At 35.7% G+C, this 19,552-nt stretch overlaps 1 protein-coding gene across 1 annotated transcript in view; it reads right to left on the reverse strand.

The window, feature by feature from the left end:
- The window catches only part of LOC118205638 (uncharacterized), a 76,905-nt gene that overhangs the window by 36,863 nt on the left and 20,490 nt on the right, over nucleotides 1–19,552 (reverse strand). The gene's annotated exons all lie outside the window — the stretch shown is intronic.

Raw genomic sequence — 19,552 nt, forward strand, 5'->3', positions numbered from 1 at the left:
GTAAAACTTTAATGAATTTTTGATTAACAAACTCAAGGATTTCATAGTAAGCAATGGCAACGTTGTACAGAAAAAACATTTTTATCCCTAGCGCACGAGACTGTGCATCGGACATTCTAAAGATATGCTCATTTAAAAATCATTTTGCAATATTGCTCTTGGATTGAATTTTATGGTTTAAGTGCGAAGAACACGATATTTAATAAATAAAGTTAACACACAAAATGTTAAAGAAACGCCTTTTTAGATGTAATTTAAAATTTGAAACCTTTCAGAATTTTTTTTCTTTTTTGCTGTTAATATTTTTATTATGTTTCACTGTGCTCATATTTTTTTCATTTGATTATAAAACTTTATATTACAGTCAAAAGTCGTTAATCCGGACTCGTCGGGACTTCGGCGATTCCGGATTATAGATCATCAGTTTAAATCTCGTTAGATGGCATGCAGAAATTCTAAAATTAAAAATATGAAACCGTAATTTATGAAATAAAGAACAATTATGATCTAAAGGGTATCAAATTTGCAAAAAGAAAAAGCTTAATATTTATTTGTTTACTTTATTAAACATTTCTTTCAATGTAAGTTGTTTAAGTTTTGCTTCGTTTCATGTGATAATACTTTCTCTTTAATTCTATTAAACAGACATAATTTCTTGTTCAGTTACAAAGTTCTGCTGTTCAAGTCCTATAATTGCTGTGTCAAGAACACCGACTAATTTGTCAATCGAAATTTTTTCGTTTTCAATAACCTCTGTCACTTTTCTTCGCTATCGGAAGCGAATTATAATGACGAGGAACTTGTTTTAAATCATATCAAAGACGGAGCATATCGAGATGAAATACTACATTTGGTAAGGAATTATAAGCCAAATAAAATAAAAACATCTGCGCTGAAGATAAGGATAGTGCTGACAGATCAACTTCCAATTCATTATGCGCTCGCCGCGGCGTTCCCCCCGCCGAGCAGCGTGAAATTGATAAACAGATTTCGGATTTCAAAACATACTTTCGCTTTAGATCCTTTACATATTAACAAATATATATCGGAAATTCTATTTGATATAATCGAAAGTTTGAGCTTACTTTTATAAAATTGCTCTTACAGTCTGCAAAAAATAATAAGCCGGATCCAATTCAAAAATTAAGGAACATCGCAATCATTAACATTAACTGAAATAGATAATTAGATAATTTTAGCTTATACGTCCATTATACATAAAACACGCACGCGAAAACGTATTCTGCACTTGCGCACACTCATATGCGCAGTCGTCAAAGGTCTTACGCGCACGCGTAAACGCCTTTGCGCATGTGTCAACGCGGCACATGCACAGAAAGTTCTTAGTTTTGAGGTTCGGATTATAGATCATTCCGAATTATGGGTGTCCGAATTAACGACTTTTGACTGTATTTCTTTATCCTTTATTTTTATTATATTTTATTTTTTATTGCATCTGAAACCTGGCTTATAGTGAGCCTTCAGATATGAAAAGCAAATCTTCTGGTCCCATTCAGTTTCCTCTACACTTAATGTTATTTTATACTATTACAGTGAACCTCAGAAAGTATGAAAATCCAACATAATGAATTGTACAGAACTTCAGCTGAAACTTTGTGCTTTTCATATTTCTTTCAGAATTTCTGTAAGTTTAACCCCCCCCCCCCAAAAAAAATGCTAACCCTTAAAACTCTCCACATTGAGACATTAGGATCCACTTTTTGTAAAGCAAAATACTTTATGTTATTTTTCTTTTATTTTAATCTCACTTTTTGCTTGTGCTTTAAACTAGTGGTTGTCAAACTTATAAAGCTTCTGAGTACCATACTGTTTTTAAATACTACTGTGAAATACCAATGTGGCGTTCCGACAGATACTTCAACTTCTATTCATGAGATGGCGCCACGTGTAAAATCCAGTTCTTAATCGGAGCAGCAAAGCGACATCATTACTCACTCAGACTTCTCGTCACACAACTGTACGCGAAGGTAGCATGAACTGTGTTCCGAGCTCTGTGTTGATCTCTGCAATGTAATTTAAATTGTAATTTAGTATTTAATATATTCTTTTGTGATAGGAGATTGTCTACTCTTATTTTCTTTAATTATATCATGCATTAAGCACACACGACCACCAAAAGTGGTGACCTTTTGACTGAGCACGCTACTGAGAATGGATTTTCAACAACCCTAAGCCACGTGCATCCAAGGCATTCTGAAGAACTGACTAAAAATAACAACGAATATGGACATTAAACGTATGCTACAACGTACCCCTTCAATTATTTCTAGAAATATTGATATATATTGCTTGTTTTTTTTTTTTTTTTTTTTTTTTCCCCAAAGTCGTGCATATCATCGCAAGGAGCTTCAACTCATCAATGTGATCTGTTCCGTTCCGCTGACTTCGCCGTCGTGCAATAATTCTTTGATCATTCAACTTTTGTGACAAATGTGCTACAACAGTGATTTTCGCTGAATGTGCTACATCAGTAACTTTTGTGCAACGTGCTACAGCAAAATTCTTCCCTGAGTGTTCGAAAGTAGTGAATTTCTTTCCCACGTGCTACAGGAGTGATTTCCTTTTTCCTTCGAAAGTGTTTTAGCAGTGTGAAGTGGTGATTTTGTGTGTGCGCAATACAAAATGAACGCATCATTTTTTTTTCTCAAATAAGGGTTTCTTTTCAAATGCATTTCGGTAAAATATTATTTGTGTGTGTAATTGCTGACCCTGTCTTATTTGTGTGTGTATCGTTACGTAAATTTTTTCTGCATGGTTAAAATATTTATTGTTATCATGGTAAAATATCAATAGTGTATCCTCACGCTACAATATTTGTGCTGTTAAGTGTTTATTATTTAAAGTGAAAATTATCTATCAGTATGCCTGACGATATTCCACCAGAGCCACAAATCACACGCGTTGCGGTGAAGCCACCGCCTTTCTGGAAAAATAATCCTTCATTGTGGTTCGCTCAGATCGAAGCACAATTTTCTATCGCTCGCATTAGTGAGGATTCTACAAAATTCAACCACGTAGTTGCAGCAATTGAGTCTGATATTCTGAATTCAGTGCATGACTTAATTCTCAAACCACCTGATTGTGATAAATACTCCAAACTGAAACAGCGGCTCATTGAAATCTATTCAGAAAGTGAATCTTCAAAAATATGTACTTTACTACAAGGACTTGAACTTGGAGATCAGCAACCTTCATACTTGCTGTCACGAATGCGTGATCTGGCAGGAAGCCATTTTAGTGACGACTTGTTGAAGTCACTATGGCTTTCGCGTCTCCCTAATAACATACAAATAATTCTTGCTGCTTCCAATGAAGATCTAACCCGTTTAGCAGCAATGTCTGACAAAATTAATGAACTTGTTACTCCAGCTTATGTCAGTGCTGCTAACGCTGCACCTTCCAGTTCATCCCTCGAACAACAAGTGGCTGAATTGACCAAAAAAGTATCTGAACTCTCTACAAGTCTTCATGCTTCACGGAGATATAATCGATCAAATCAGGGCCCACATAATAAATTTCGTGCTCGAAGCAGGAATCGATCTCATCACAATACTCGAACGCAGTACAAAGATCCCACAAGTGGCATATGTTTTTATCATATGAATTTTGGTGCGCAAGTGTGCCCCTCCATGCACTTTTGAACAAGCGGGAAACTAAATGGGCGGTCTTCTGCTGGCCAACAGAATGTCCGCCACATCGACAGAATAGTACTGGCTGATCGTTCAACTCAGTTATGTTTTCTAGTAGATACTGGAGCTGACATATCAGTGCTCCCGAGAACTAAAACAAATGCTCACCAACTTAATAAACTTGTACTGTATGCAGCCAATGGTACCCAAATTGCAACCTACGGCACCAAACTATTGACACTTGATTTAAACTTGCGCCGGACTTTCAACTGGCCTTTTATTATTGCGGATGTAACTCAAGCAATTATAGGTGTCGACTTCTTGACACATTTCCACCTTCTAGTGGATGTCAAGAATAATTGCTTAATTGATGCTACAACTCAGCTGACATCACAGGGCCAAGCTTCTCACGTATCAAACGTACCTACCAACATAAGTGTTTTATCAGGCAGCACACGGTTTCATCGGTTATTAGCAGAATTCCCTGACATTTTAAACCCATCCAAATCAGGGCAGCATACTCATCAGCCAGAAGTGTATCATCACATTGAAACACATGGCCCACCTGTATTTTCCAAGCCTCGTCGTCTTTCTCCAGAGATGCTAAAAGCTGCTCGCAAAGAATTTGAATTCATGCTAGCACAGGGAACCATTCGCCCATCTAAAAGTCCATGGGCCAGCCCACTTCACATGGTTAAAAAGTCTAATGGTGACTGGCGGCCTTGTGGAGATTATCGTCGACTTAATGCCGTCACAGTCCCTGACAAATATCCAGTCCCACATATCCAAGACTGTACCCATCTTTTTCACGGAACGAACATATTTTCTACCCTCGATCTTGCCAGAGCATATCATCAGATCCCAGTGCATGCTGAAGATGTGCCCAAGACCGCAGTGACTACACCATTTGGTCTCTTTGAGTACTTATATATGCCATTTGGCCTTCGCAATGCTGGCCAAACATTTCAGCGTTTCATACACCAAGTACTGTCTGGCCTCGATTTCTGCATCCCATATTTTGATGATATCCTGGTTGCATCTACAGATACGGAAGAACATTTTCAACATCTGCGTCAGATTTTCACTCGTCTTAAAGATCATGGATTAAAACTAAATCCATCCAAATGTGTACTTGGTCAACCCTCAGTTTCCTTTCTTGGATGTCTTATCACCCAGAACGGAGTTAAACCTTTACCGGAAAGAGTCAAAGCAATTAACGACCTACCTCAGCCCAACACCATCTCTGAACTGAAGCGTTTTCTAGCAATGTTAAATTTCTACCGACGCTTTCTGCCAAATGCCGCAAAACCACAAGCCTGCCTACATGAGTTTCTGAAGAATAGCAAAAAAAATTATCAACGAGCTGTCCCTTGGACTGAATCTGCATCTGCAGCATTCGTGCAATGCAAACACGATCTGGCAAATGCAGCCACACTTTCTTATCACTCACCTAGTGATCAGCTCTCTATAATGATAGATGCATCTGACACGGCCATAGGAGCAGTGCTTTAAGCCCATACCACTAAAGGACTTTCCCCAATGGCATTCTTTTCCAGAAAACTTACTACTGCAGAAAGGAAATACAGCACATATGACAGAGAGCTACTTGCTGTGTACTGTGCTGTTAAATACTTCCGGCACAACTTGGAAGGACACGACTTCATCATTTTCACCGATCATCGACCATTAACCTTCGCTTTTAGGAAAAACTCTGACTCATGTTCTCCTCGTCAGCTTCGACATCTGGATTTCATCGCCCAGTTTAGTACAGATATCAGATATGTCTCTGGTACTGATAATTGTGTCGCTGATGCCTTGTCTCGGGTAAACAATATCAACCTCACTACCCCAGATTTCTCTGAAATTGCAAAAGCTCAATTGCATGATGAGGAACTCAAGAACCTAATCTCAAATCCACAAACCTCCCTTCAGTTACAACCGCTGCACATTGATCCAACGCTTAAAATTTACTGTGACATAGAGAACAATAGAATACGTCCCTATATTCCTGTCAATTTTAGACGTGAGTGTTTAATGCCTTGCACAATTTGGCACATCCTGGAATCCGTGCCACCAAAAAGCTGATCGCAGACAGATTTGTCTGGCCAGCGATGAATCAAGACATCACAGAATGGACTCGTTCATGTATTAGATGTCAACGGTGTAAAGTATCCCGTCACACTCACAGCCCCATTCAACAATTTAACCTTCCAGCAAGATGCTTTGATCATGTGCACTTGGATTTGGTTGGCCCATTGCCTCCTTCAAATGGTTACACTTACCTCCTCACTTGTATTGATCGGTACACAAGATGGCCTGAAGCCATTCCTATTGAAAATATATCCGCTAAAACTGTAGCTCGAGCATTCATTTCCAAGTGGCTTTCAAGATTTGGCATGCCTACCACCATCACTACTGACCAAGGCCAACAATTTCAATGTCACTTGTTCGCATCCCTCACCTCTCTTCTTGGCATTCGCCATATTCGCACAACACCATACCATCCATCTGGAAATGGGATGGTGGAACGCTTTCACCGATCTCTCAAACAAGGTCTGAAGTGCCACAGTAGCACACACTGGACAGAAGCCTTACCCCTAGTCTTGCTTGGTCTTCGCACAGCATTCAAAGAAGACATTAGTAGCACTTGTGCTGAAATGTTATATGGTGCAACCCTCCGTCTGCCAGGTGAATTCTTTCACCCAGAATCTACTCCAGTTATCGACCCTCCAACATTCCTTCAACGTTTATGTGAGACCATGAGCAATACCTCGCCAACCCCAGCATCTTCGCATAACCAGCCAAGCTATTTTGTACATCCTGCGCTTGAGACATCTTCGCACGTATTCGTGCGCAACGATGCAATTAAGCCAACTTTAACACCTTCATATGATGGTCCATTCAAAGTTGTCAAACGAACACCAAAACATTTCACCATCATCTGCAATGGCAAACAATCAGTGATTGGAATCGATCGTCTCAAACCAGCATTTCTAATGCAAGATCCAACAACTTCCTCATCAACATCACTCCCGGAAGAAAGCTTACATCCCGTAAAAGAGCAACCTAAAACTACCAGATCTGGAAGAAAGGTTAAATTTAACCCAAAGTACTTATAACGTACCGATGGTACTTGGGGGGGAGTACTGTGGCGTTCCGACAGATACTTCAACTTCTATTCATGAGATGGCGCCACGTGTAAAATCCAGTTCTTAATCGGAGCAGCAAAGCGACATCATTACTCACTCAGACTTCTCGTCACACAACTGTACGCGAAGGTAGCATGAACTGTGTTCCGAGCTCTGTGTTGATCTCTGCAATGTAATTTAAATTGTAATTTAGTATTTAATATATTCTTTTGTTATAGGAGATTGTCTACTCTTATTTTCTTTAATTATATCATGCATTAAGCACACACAACCACCAAACCAACATAAGAACAACCAAATTAAGAACAACAAAAAAAAAAAAAAAAAAAAAAAAAAAAAATCGCACATTTGTTTACTGCCTATAAACTTACACTTTATATAACAAAAAGAAACTGGAATTGAATAGTACATAATTATTATTAACTAGACAAGTCTCTTAACAAATATAAAAACAGAATTTTTATCAGACTAATTAACTTTAATGAGAAGGATGGAACTATTTTTTGTTATCAACAAGTCTTTCAATGTTGGGAGAGTAGGTAGTAGCTGCTATTTGAATATAGTTGTCCAAGTGTTCATCATTGAGACTGTTTCTGTAGCTATTTTAGTAAATTTCATACTGGAAAAAGAAATCACACACAGATATGTACAGTTGAGCATTGCCTTCACTTTGAGACAAACCTGGATGAAAATTGGGCATTTTTCTTTAGGAACAAGAGGCCAAATATTTTCAGAACTTAAAGAAAGCAATTTTACAGATGAATCATTTTGAAAATCGATCAGCTCCAACTTCACTGCAGCACTGTCTTCTTGAAAATCAAAATGCTCTATGACACAAGTAGAGAACTCTTCAGTATCAATATCTATAAAAGAAGATTTGACAAACTATGCAACAATTGAAATCCTTTTGAAATCTTGGAAGCATTTGTTGAATACACTTCTTAAATCTAAAATTATTGCAACAAATTGTTTGCTGGTGTAAGGAGGCACTGTAGATTCTTGTTTGTGAAAGTTTTGTTTTAAACATGCAAAGTGTTTGTATTTACCTTGGATGATAACATTTTCCTCACTGTTCCTGCTTTTTTGAGAATGAATTAATATCTAAAATTGTTCTTCCAATATCTTTATCCTTACATTGGAGCTGCAAGTTAAGGATATTTAACTTTTCAGTGATGTCTGCGAGAAAACTAAAATCCTGCAGCCAAACTGGATCTTCTAATTCATGGAAGGATTCACCATGTTCTTTCAAAAATTCTACTAAGGCAAGAAGCAACTCCTGAAAACACTGTAGAAGTCTGCCATGACAGTGGATATTCCTCAATTGTGCAGTTACTCGTTATTCAATTAGAAAACGGAAACAGGACAGAGAATTTCCCTCTCAAGTCTTTCAGAGAACTTTTAAAAAATGAACTTTGCATCGCTATCGGTCATCTACTTCAATTTTAGTGCTTTTGGTGAAATTTTGATTTTAGTAACAGCTTGTACAGACTCTATTTTGTGTGATAAGTTTAGTGTTTCATTGTTTTCACACTCTTTTCTTAACAAGAATTGAGAATTTTCTCTCTTGGAGATTGTCTAACTTACGGAAGAAGTACTGCTACCAAGGTAGGATTTTTTACTCTTTCGTCCCCCGCGTCTCATTCTCCTTGCTTCTGTAATTGATTAATTATACCACACGCATTGCAGAGTTTAATAACAAACAGTGTTAATTGCTTAGTGTTTAAAGAGATGAATTAAGGTGCCTAATATTCCTTATTTTCTTAAGTGCTGAATAACGCAGATAGCTTAATATATATTCGGCCTAACATTTTTCGTTTCATTTTACAATGTTTATAATAAGTTGCATTCTTATATTAGTTAATTTTTTTTCATTTATTGCACTGAATAGAATCTATTTGTTCTTAACATTCTATTATTATGTTTGTACTTGTTTTTTTTTTTTTTTTGTTATATATTTTATATTTAACTCAACTAATCTGATTAGTAATTAATACTGGTATTATTCATCGTAAAAGAAAATTGGCTCTCTACATATAGAAAGCATTTCCATTCAAGGATTTCTGTACTACGACATTTCCCAGGAGTGTGTGCAACTTATCACAGTATAACTGTTCACAATTTATAATAGAAATTCCCTCATAGTCAGCTTCCAGCATGGCCCAAACTACATGTCCTTCGAGGCCAGTGTCCGTCAACTCGGAAAGTATGCTTTTACCACCGGAAAAAACAGCAACAGTATGCCAAGAACTGCATATAAGAGCCATAAATCTTTATCATGCATGTCTAGATCTAGCCAGTACTAGACGAGGTGGGAAACACGTCATCCCACCAGGAATGTTCACAAAGCTTAAAGAGATCCTCGATGAGCTCAGAGATATTGCTACAAGTAATGGGATCAGTAACCTAAGCGACGTACCGTTTCCGATAGGTATTCTGCATCCCTCCCACACCGTCACATGTCAGTGCGATGATTCCACCACAAACTTAATTAATACAGAAAAAATGCCGTCATTATTAGAGGATAATAATGTTCCTAAAATTTCATATGCTGATGCTGTAGCAAAGGTACCAAGGAAAAAAAACCCAACTATCTTGCTATACCCAAAGCAAGAGCTAAAATGCCATATTACAGAGAAACTAAATCAGATCCTTCCCCTCAAAGAAATAAATGCCAATATTGATTATATAGCAAATATTAAGAATGGAGGCATCGCGATCAGCAGCACTTCAAAGGAAAAACTCAACAAGATTACTAACACCATAAACATTTCTGAAGAAGCAAATAACTTAATACGAAAAAAAAACACCAAGGGTTAAAAAGCCGAAAATCTCAATCAATAATATCCCGAATACATTACCACCAAAATTAGTTCTCGAAGAACTAGTTGACCAACTAAGGATTGATAAAGAGGAGATTTCACCTCTCTTTTACACAAAAGGCAAAAACCCCAACACCATTAAGTGGGTTCTCGAATGCTCACCTCGTACTCTATCAAAATGTATTGAACGTAGGAAAATTATAATTAATTGGAGCACTCTCCCAATCGCAGAATTCTACGGAGTGAGGAGATGCTACAGATGCCAAGATTTCTCACATTCTGGTAATACATGCAAATATAGGACTTACTGCGCTTTCTGTGGCGGACCTCACTCCATAAGGAAGACGTACCGGATTGTATCAACTGTAAACTGTTCAACTGCACATATGGAACCTACATCTTTACTTCACATGCTGCATTCTCCACCAAATGCCCATTATATCAGAGGGAAATCTCAAAAATTAAAGCTGCTGCAGTTTACACATCAAAGCAAGAAGAATAGTTAGTTTACTACCTAGTTTCTTTTAAGTTAATTTAAACTTCCCTTTCTGTACATGGATCCATCAAGTACTACCGCCGCCCCTTCAATTCCTCAATTTCAACTGTTTACGACAATTTTACACAATAATTCGCCTCCACAGGACAAGCTTAGAATCCTTCAAATAAACTTAGTAAGAGGAAAAAAGGCTTCAGAACAACTTAGTGAAGTAATTGAAAATAATAATCATGATGCAATTTGCATTACATAACCATATTGTGTAAAAGGTGAAGTTAGATGCCTTCACCTTCACGTGCAAATATTTCAATCTACCGAAAAAGATCCTCTAGTTAACCCACGTGCCAGTATTATAGTTATTACATATTTCCAGTGTCATTCTGACTAGAGGGCGCTGTGTTCGTCCCAATAGTCAGTGGCAGGCAGAATACTAAAGGTACATGGAAGGCAGAGATGCTTAATAATATATCTTTAATTGATTGAAATTTTCATATATTTTCTTATAAATAAATGTTGTTATTGTTTACAAAACCTCTTATTATCCCTTGGATGCACCTTTAGTCTCACAGAACCATTAGATGCAAAATTGGTGCATCTTGTCCGCGAATGTGGAATTATCGGAAATAATTAGTCATCATTACTGGATTATATTTCTGAGAAGTTTGGATACTGTACGTATGCTTTTGGATACGTAACATTGCGTACTGGACTGTGGAGGTAAGATCTTTTGAACTCACAAATTCTGAGTTAATATGGATAAGCTTTCGAAAATAATTGAAAAAAGAAGTAACGTTCACGCTAGTGTTACTAAACTAGTTAAAAGAGTTCAGAAGTTCGATGAAGCTGTCGAAGACGTAAGTTCATTATCAGAACTACTGGAACTATTAGAAACGAAGAAGCAGATCTTGAAAAGCCATGATTTAGAGGTGGAAGCACTCATAGACGATCCGGAAAAATTTAAAAATTAATTAAAAGGTTCGGAAGAATACAATGACAAAATAGTGTTTGCTAAGATAAAACCAAAGAGCAAAATTAAAGAATTAGCAGCAGAAAATGTTCAGTGGACTTCTTCAGTTCTTAACACATCTAGTGTTTCGGAAAACACTGTTACGGCTTTAAAATTACCAAAGTAGATACCAATTCTCTGGTCATTCTGGCAAATTTATGGAATTCTTAAATTGTTTTGATAGTGCAATCGGTTCAAACATGAAAATTGAAATATTCCAATATTTAAAATCTCTTCTTTCTGGTCCTGCATATAACGTTGTTGCGGGTTTTGAATTAAATGAGAAAAACTATGACTCATGTCTTGAGCTCTTAAAACAAAGATATGGTAGAACTGATTCTATTATAAATTCTTACATGACTAAATTATTAAGCTTAGAACCCATGAGATGTTTGTCTAATGTTAAGGGTTTGCGTAAATTATACGATGAAATAGAAGTTAATGTAAGAAATTTGCGTTCATTAAATGTAACAGAGGGTTCATATGGGCATTTATTGAGTCCAGTATTATTGAAGTTGCTACCACAAGATTTGGTGTTAGATTTTCACTGAAAACAAAACAGGGAAGTGAATTGTGAGGTTTCGGAAATTATTACGTTTTTCAGGAATGAAGTCGAATCTAGGGAAATTGCCGAAACTGTGATGAGCCCCCCTAAAAAGTTATGAAATGAAACGATCCTTTTCCCAACATTATCAAAGTGGTCAAACTTATCAGAAAAACTATTCAAAGCCTAAAAATATATCAACCGCTTCAGCGTTAAATACACAAATAAAAATTGTTTGCTTATTCTGTGACGGTCATCACGATTCCGTAAGTTGTAAAAAATTGGATGGAGAACAAAAAATAAGTAAGCTAAAGACTGAAGCTAGATGCTGGTGTTGTTTTAAAAAATATCACATTTCTCGCGAATGTAGGGCAAAAATATCGTGTAAAAATTGTTTAAGAAATTTTCATCATGAGTCTGTGTGTAGAAAAAATAAACCCAGTAATGTTACGATGAGAGGTTGTGAGAAGCAAGTCGGTCGAAAGCGAAACTGTTTTGAATGACTCACAATCTAAATCTAATTAAAACGCCGAGAAAATTTCTGTGTCTCATAGTAATATATGTACACTGCTCAAGAAAAAAATGACAGTCCTATATATCCCGATCTACTGGGCCGATTGACAAAATGCAAACTGCGTTCTTCATGTCTCGAAAGCGCGACTTAGGATATATATTAGATTTATATATAGCACTATTCTAACATAGGTATTTTGACACAAAATCGGACTTTTTCTGAAATAACATACCAATTTTTTTACATATTTTGATTCTATGACTCAAATTACGCCTAAATATGAAATTTTGTAAAATTTGGAGCAAAATTTACGGAGAAATTCACAATTTTATATTGGCACTATTTTGCCAGTTTGCACCAAGAATAGTTCACTTGGCGAACTTCTTAATATATGGCAACCTAGTTTCCTTTCCCGTGAGAGGAAAAAAAGTCACTATCATTCCTTTTTTCCAAATAATATTCTTTATACTGTATTTTTAATTATAACTTATTATTTTAAGTAATTTTTTCTTTTTCGAATTTCATTTTAATTGTTTAAGTTGCATGGTTTTTTTCGAATAACTGTTTTAAAAATTTCTATTTACCTATTTGAACTGCGTAAATAAAGGTGCAGCGTTTATTTTTTTAAATAGTTTTCTTTATATACGTAGCGTATTCGGAAACTAAGTACCGTTTCATTCTAGCGCCGTCGCCGCGCCGTGGTAGGCGTCCCGCGCATGCGCACTAGTCTTTCTTGTTCACTGACTTTCAATTGTCGCCATTTTGGTTGCTCTATGTTGTGTTTTCAGTTTGCTGTGCACATTCAAAATGTTTAAGACAATTAGTTCTCCCGCTGACTGTGAGATTCGTGCCGTGATTAAATTTTTGAACGCGAGGAATGTTAAACCGGTCGAAATTTATCGTCAAGTGACACAGGTTTACGGTGAATACGCGATAAGTGATGAAATGGTGAGAAAGTGGGTAAGAATGTTTAATGCAGGTCGAACAAATGTCCACGCCGAGGCTCGGAGTGGTCGGCCTTCTGTTGTTACCGATGATTTGGTAAGGAAAGTTGATGAAGCAATTCATGAGAACAGACGCTTCACAATGACAACTCTTTCAGAGGCATTTCCACAAATTTCACGTACTGTTTTGTTCGAAATTGTGTCTGACCGCTCGAATTATCGCAAACTGTGTTTCCGATGGGTTCCAAAAATGCTCACTGATGTTCACAAAACAAAGCGACTTGGTAGTGCCCTGACATTTCTCACGCGGTACAGTGATGAGGGAGAAAACTTTTTAAACTAAATTGTGACAGGTGATGAAACTGGGTTGTGTCATTTCACACCAGAATCGAAACAACAATCGATGGAGTGGAGACACACTCATTCACCGAAAAGTGTGGAGTCGTGGTTATCGAAACTGGCGGGAAGTTTCTTTGACGATGGTATACAAAAACTGTCACCCGCTATGACAAGTGTTTGATCATTGGCGGAAACTATGTTGAAAAATAGTTTAAGACATGTATTTTCATGTAAAAATAAAATTGGATTCGAAAAAATTGTTTTACTATTTTTTTTTTTCAAAACGGTACTTAGTTTCCGAATACGCCTATATATTTTTGTCATAGTTATTATTTTAGGTAATTTTTAAATTCTTATACTTTTATTTTAATTGTTTGTGTTGCATTGTCTCTTCAGATAATTGTTTTTAAATTTTCTATTTATTCCTTCGAACTGAACATTTTAAATAAATTTTCCAGAATTTGATTTTATTTATTTGAATTGCGTTTCTTTCGGAGGAATACTTTGTAACCCAGATTACGATGCGTTTGAAAACTGAATATATTAAAAGAGCAAATACAGTAAAGCATAGTTAACACGCCTTTCAATGTTCCGTTCAGAAAAGATATATATAAATAAGAGAGATGTATAACCGACATTTTAACTTAGGATGACTTGCATACACTGCTTTAAACAGTTTTATCATTGTGCCCATTGCTTTACACAATTTTATCCTACATTTGGTTTCTTAAATGTTATTCATATTTTAGTCAAATATTTTATTTTTGAAATCGTAAGAATCAAATACCATAAGATTAAAAAATTTTAAATTAAAAAAAAAATACAAATATTAAATTTTACCCAAAAATTTATTTTTTCTTCTCTTTTTCTTCAGGCATTCTACTTTATTCTTGCTCTTTTTCTTTAGGCATTCCGCAAGTATATTAAAAAGCATCCAACTTTTCGAAATATCTTGATATTTCTAACAATCATTTTAAATAAAGTTATCGCCTTCCATTTCATAAAGGCCCACAAACAGCCGAGCGGTAAAGTCGCTGAACACTGGTAGTTCACTCCGGGGTTCGAATCCCGGTAAACGGGCTGGTTGCATGGGTGTTTTCGTGGATTTTCTCATGTGTACCGTGTATGCCACTTGGTTTTCCTTTGAAAGTTCTTCACAAAGGCATCCTTCCTTTTAGGCAGATAACCCTGCTTTGACGTAACTTAATAATCCAATTCAATCCATTTCATCAATATTTGGTCAGAGCCTTTATCAGTCTTTAGAGGCTAAACATTTTGAAGGTATGAGATGAAAGAAAAGACTGGTTTCATCAAGAGGTTTTGGTTTATTTAATTATGACAAAGCACACTAGGGCTATCTGCTTAAGGGGAGGGATGCTTTCGTGGAGGACTTTCTAAGGACAACTGGCTTGCATACACGTTACACATGGGGAAAACCACGAAAACGCCCATGCAACCAGCCCGTTTGCGGGATTTGAACCTCGGACCGAACTACCAGAGTTCAGCAACTTTACCGCTTGGCCGCTGTTTCATCAGGAGGGGAAAGAAACGCCTTTAGGTGACATTCACATACAATACTGGATAAACTCCTGAATCTTCAAATAATTCGACTGAGAAAATCATGGGATTCTCCATTTATGGTACGATATGATGTTCTATAACGTAATTTAAATTTATACAACCATATAGTCTAAAACCAGTCGCTCTTCACTTTAATCTGCAATGATATCATTTTTGTCTTTTCTGATAACACAAGCTCAATTGAAGGTATTTGCTGGTGTACACGTCCAAGTGTTTTCTCTTTGAACGAATAAATTCTTTGAAGTAACCTGAAAGTATATTCAAAAGCGTCCAACTTTTTTAAACATCTTGGTATGTCTAAGAGCCAAATTTTCCCTGCAAATTTTTGCTTGCTTTTCTCCCTAATTTTCTTCTTTCCTTCTACAGTTATTTTAAGTGCTCACACGAGAAAATTAAGATTTTTCAATTGCTAGATTTTCATAAATTTTGCATTCTTGTCAATTTTTTAAAATATCAATTGCATCAACTGTGTTTCAGCTGAAGACAGCTTTTCATTTTCTAGACATTTTAACTATAAACAAAGTATAGAGCAAAGTCCAAAGGATAAATATTTTAATTAAAAGATTTTTTGCTAAATGACAAAGAAATAAAACAGTTCAGCAGTGTTTATTCTTCACCACCGAGTGACCCGATTCTTATATCGGCTGAAACAATCTAAATCATATTAAAAATCATGTTTTTTTATACAATCTATAACGCGAGGGAAAAATTAGCTTCTTAAAACATTTTTTCTAAGATTTATATAAAAGATTATATTTATATATATATATATTTTTTTTTTTAAAGCTGGGACTTGAACCAAAATGTCAAACTTTTAAAGTTTAATTTACATAGTGGTTATAATTAAAGTTCCAATTTGAAATGGTCATAAAAGGAAAACTACAGGACCAAATGTTATCAAACTTGGGAATCATGTAAAGGAGGTTATGGGAATTTATTTTCCGCGGAAAAAAAAAAGAGTTCAAAAACTCACCACCAGGGGGAAAATGGCGCTGTATACAATATTGTTAAATGAAATAAGACACGAAAACATCTGTTTAAAATGCGTTTAATATTTTCCGAAACGTGTTACAAAGCAGGTTCAATGTAGCGTCCAGCATTTTCCGAAAGTAAGTTAAATCCTGTTACTGCATTCTCGACAGCAGCTCTTAGCATATCAGGAGGAATGTTATGGACATGTCAGTGTATAACATTTTTCATTTCTGCCAAATTGTTTAGATTATCACCATAAACAGTGCTTTTGAGATAACCCCATAGCCAAGAGTCACAGAGGTTGAGGTCTGGGAAGAGGGGAAGTGTTGGCTTATAAGACTTTCATTCGTGAAATGTTGCCTAAGTAACTGTGCGACACACGTGAGGTGGGGCCCAGCCCTGCATAAAAATTGTAGTATCTAAAATGCCACGTTACTGCAGTTCATCTATCACGAAACATTTTAACATTGACTCTAAGTGAGCTGCAATCACAGTGGTCCAGCTGTCGACTGCTCTTCAGAGAAAAATGGTTCAGTTATAATACTAGCTGTCATTCGACACTCAACGGTGTGGAATGACTGCTATGCAATCGAAAGCAGTAGGAGAATGCAATGGAACTAGATAGATAACATGAGAGATTTCTTTGGCCCAAATCGATTAAAAGCGTTTTGAATCAGTATCTTCATGTTTTAGTGCCGAATTCAGACTTCAAAAATTACTAATTAGCGATCTGTAAGAAAACGATTTCCAGATTGTACGCACTTGTGCGAGTGATTTGCGATCTCACATTTTCTAATCGCTAATTCGTGGTTTTCACGGATGAATTTCTCACTTACACGGATGGCGCACTCGACTTTTATCGAATTTAACGCCTTTAAATGGTAATTTGCCTACTTCAAAGTTTCTTAAGGATATACAACATATTAAACCCGTGTAACAAAAGATTAAGTTAGATTCTGACCCATATTTCATTTAACAATATTGCATACAGCGCCATTATTCCCTGGTGGTGAGGTTTCCAACTTTCTTTTTTTCGCGGAAAATAAATTCCCATGACATCCTTTACATGGTTACAAAGTTTGATAACATTTGATCCAGTAGCTTTCCTTTTATGACCGTTTCAAAGTGAAATTTTAATTATAACCACCCTGTATATTATTAAATTTTAATTTAAAGCTATGCGTTATATGTATACCATGCGTAAGATTTTCGCTTTTATGGAAAAAATAAAGAATCGAAGAAATATACTTAGGATATTAGACCAAAACTGAAAAAATTTCCCCTCCCTCCGAAAATAAAATATTGAAACTTCGACCATGAATTTATTGAATTATCGAAATATTCAATTTGACTTATCTTCCAAGTTCTAGTTCCGACAACAATTCCGTCAAAAATTCCGAATTACTGAAGCTGAAGTAAAAGGTTTAGTATATATTCACTGTATGTTAATAAAGTAATAAGAGTGTAACAAAAAATAGATTATAGAATTTACGCTGATGCAACTATTTGTCTGAATGCACAACATGTAATGGAAGAAAAGGCTTGTAGAGATCTGTTTTTGACATGACTCTAAAAGTAGATGTCATACTCCTTTTGTCTCTTCAATGTCAAAAAACTTTGAGAGGCCTTTAGTTTTGGGGATGAAAAAATCATAAGAAGACAAATTTGAAGAACATGCAGGACAATTGAATACACATACTTATTTTCAGAGCACAAGCGGTTCTCCGATTGGTTATTGAATAAAGAAAAGATGCATTGTCATACAATACATAACATTTGGAATATGTTTTCTGACTGAAAACGTAAGATTAAAAGTCATCTGCTTAATTCACAGCCATTTACAAGTCAACTACTCGAGCAATTGCAGATTTTGCAATTACTTTATAAGAAGGATTTATTAATAACCGTAATAATTACTAATTATATTACTGAGAATCGTTTTGATCATAAGCTTGTAAGACAAACGTAATATCACTGGATTTAAACATTTCTTTAATCTTCCGAGAACGTTCCTTCTTTAGCTCATATTCCAAGAATATTAAGTGAATACAATTATTGCAAAAGAAATTGAATATTCATTTGCACTACGGCTTGGTAGTTTACTAACAAGTTAACAAAACTTAAATTCTGCTTTTTGTGTCTAAGAATACAACAATATTTTAAATATTTACAAATAAAATATTAAATTGGAGATTTAATTGGAGCCTCACCAGTTGCCTAGCATTTGAAGATTGTTAAATACTAATTGTTTGTTGCGAAGTGTAACCCAGGCTTGCATGGTTGGTTTTCGTAGTTTTCTAGGTTCTCTTTACAAAGGTTCTCTATGAAAGCATCTTAATCAAATAGCTCTCATGTTCTTTCTATGTTCAAATAACCAACTAACCTAGTTTAAGCACGACTTCCAAGTGAGGTTATTAGCAAAACCCGAATACTCATTAAAAACCATGTAGCTTGCTAATCGGGAGTAACATGAAAGATACGGTGCCAATAATTGAATTGCTGTTACGGTACGCTGTTTCTAAGCTTAGATGGTCATTCCTTAATTAAATAACCCACCAGCGGCCGAGCGGTAAAGACGCTGAACACTGGTAGTTCGGTCCGAGGTTCGAATCCCGCGAACGGGCTGGCCGCATGGGTGTTTCCGTGGTTTTCGCCATGTGTAACGTGTATACGAGCCAGTTTCCCTTAGAAGGTCCTCCACGAAGGCATCCCTCCTCCCGTTAGGCAGATAGCCCTCGTGTGCTTTGCCATAATTAAATAACCCAATCAAATCCTTAATTAAATATAATTGATTTGTAAATTCTACTAGAACTGACGGTAAGAATTGAAGTACAAATAAATAATATGGTGTGCAATCTTGATTAATATAAAATTTAAAATATTTGCATAGAAAAATGTTTGCATTCAGACAGAAAGTTTTTTGAAATATTTGCAATTACTTTATAAGAAGGATTTATTAATAACCGTAATAATTACTTATTATTACTGATGATTAAGATTCAGTTCTTGACAATTACATTCTAAATTAGAATTTTACGGATATAATGAAAATACGCTACGCACAAAAATACATTTTAGGATAAAAAATGAGTTGATTTTTTATGTTTTAAAACTTCTTAAATTCATTTAGTAAACATCGTATCCTCGTTGTTAATTGAATCCAGAATGTTGTCGTTTATATAATTATTCTTACTTGTTCACAGAATCTGCTGACTTATCCAGCCATTAAGTAGCTGCAGATCATTTCTACATAACCATTGAACTTCCATTAATTCAGTCACTAGAGGGTTTGTATGTTTATATCATAATTTGACTTTTATAAAAAATGATTATTCTAAATATTATGTTTCTATAAAAATATATTGTGCTTTAAAAATATGGATGATAGTATCAGCTGCTCTTTCAGCCACTTCAAAAGCAACAGTTTGTTTAGAAATAAATTATGCAGTTAATGTCATAAAATTCAAATAAACATCAAACGAAAATTCTCAGTTTTAGACAATTCGATTTAAACGAAGTAAAGTAGTAGACGATAAAA

This window comes from Stegodyphus dumicola, chromosome 4 (genome assembly GCF_044657685.1).
Source record: "Stegodyphus dumicola isolate Sdum_Otavi_A_Nest chromosome 4, ASM4465768v1".
Classification (NCBI taxonomy): Eukaryota; Metazoa; Arthropoda; class Arachnida; order Araneae; family Eresidae; genus Stegodyphus; species Stegodyphus dumicola.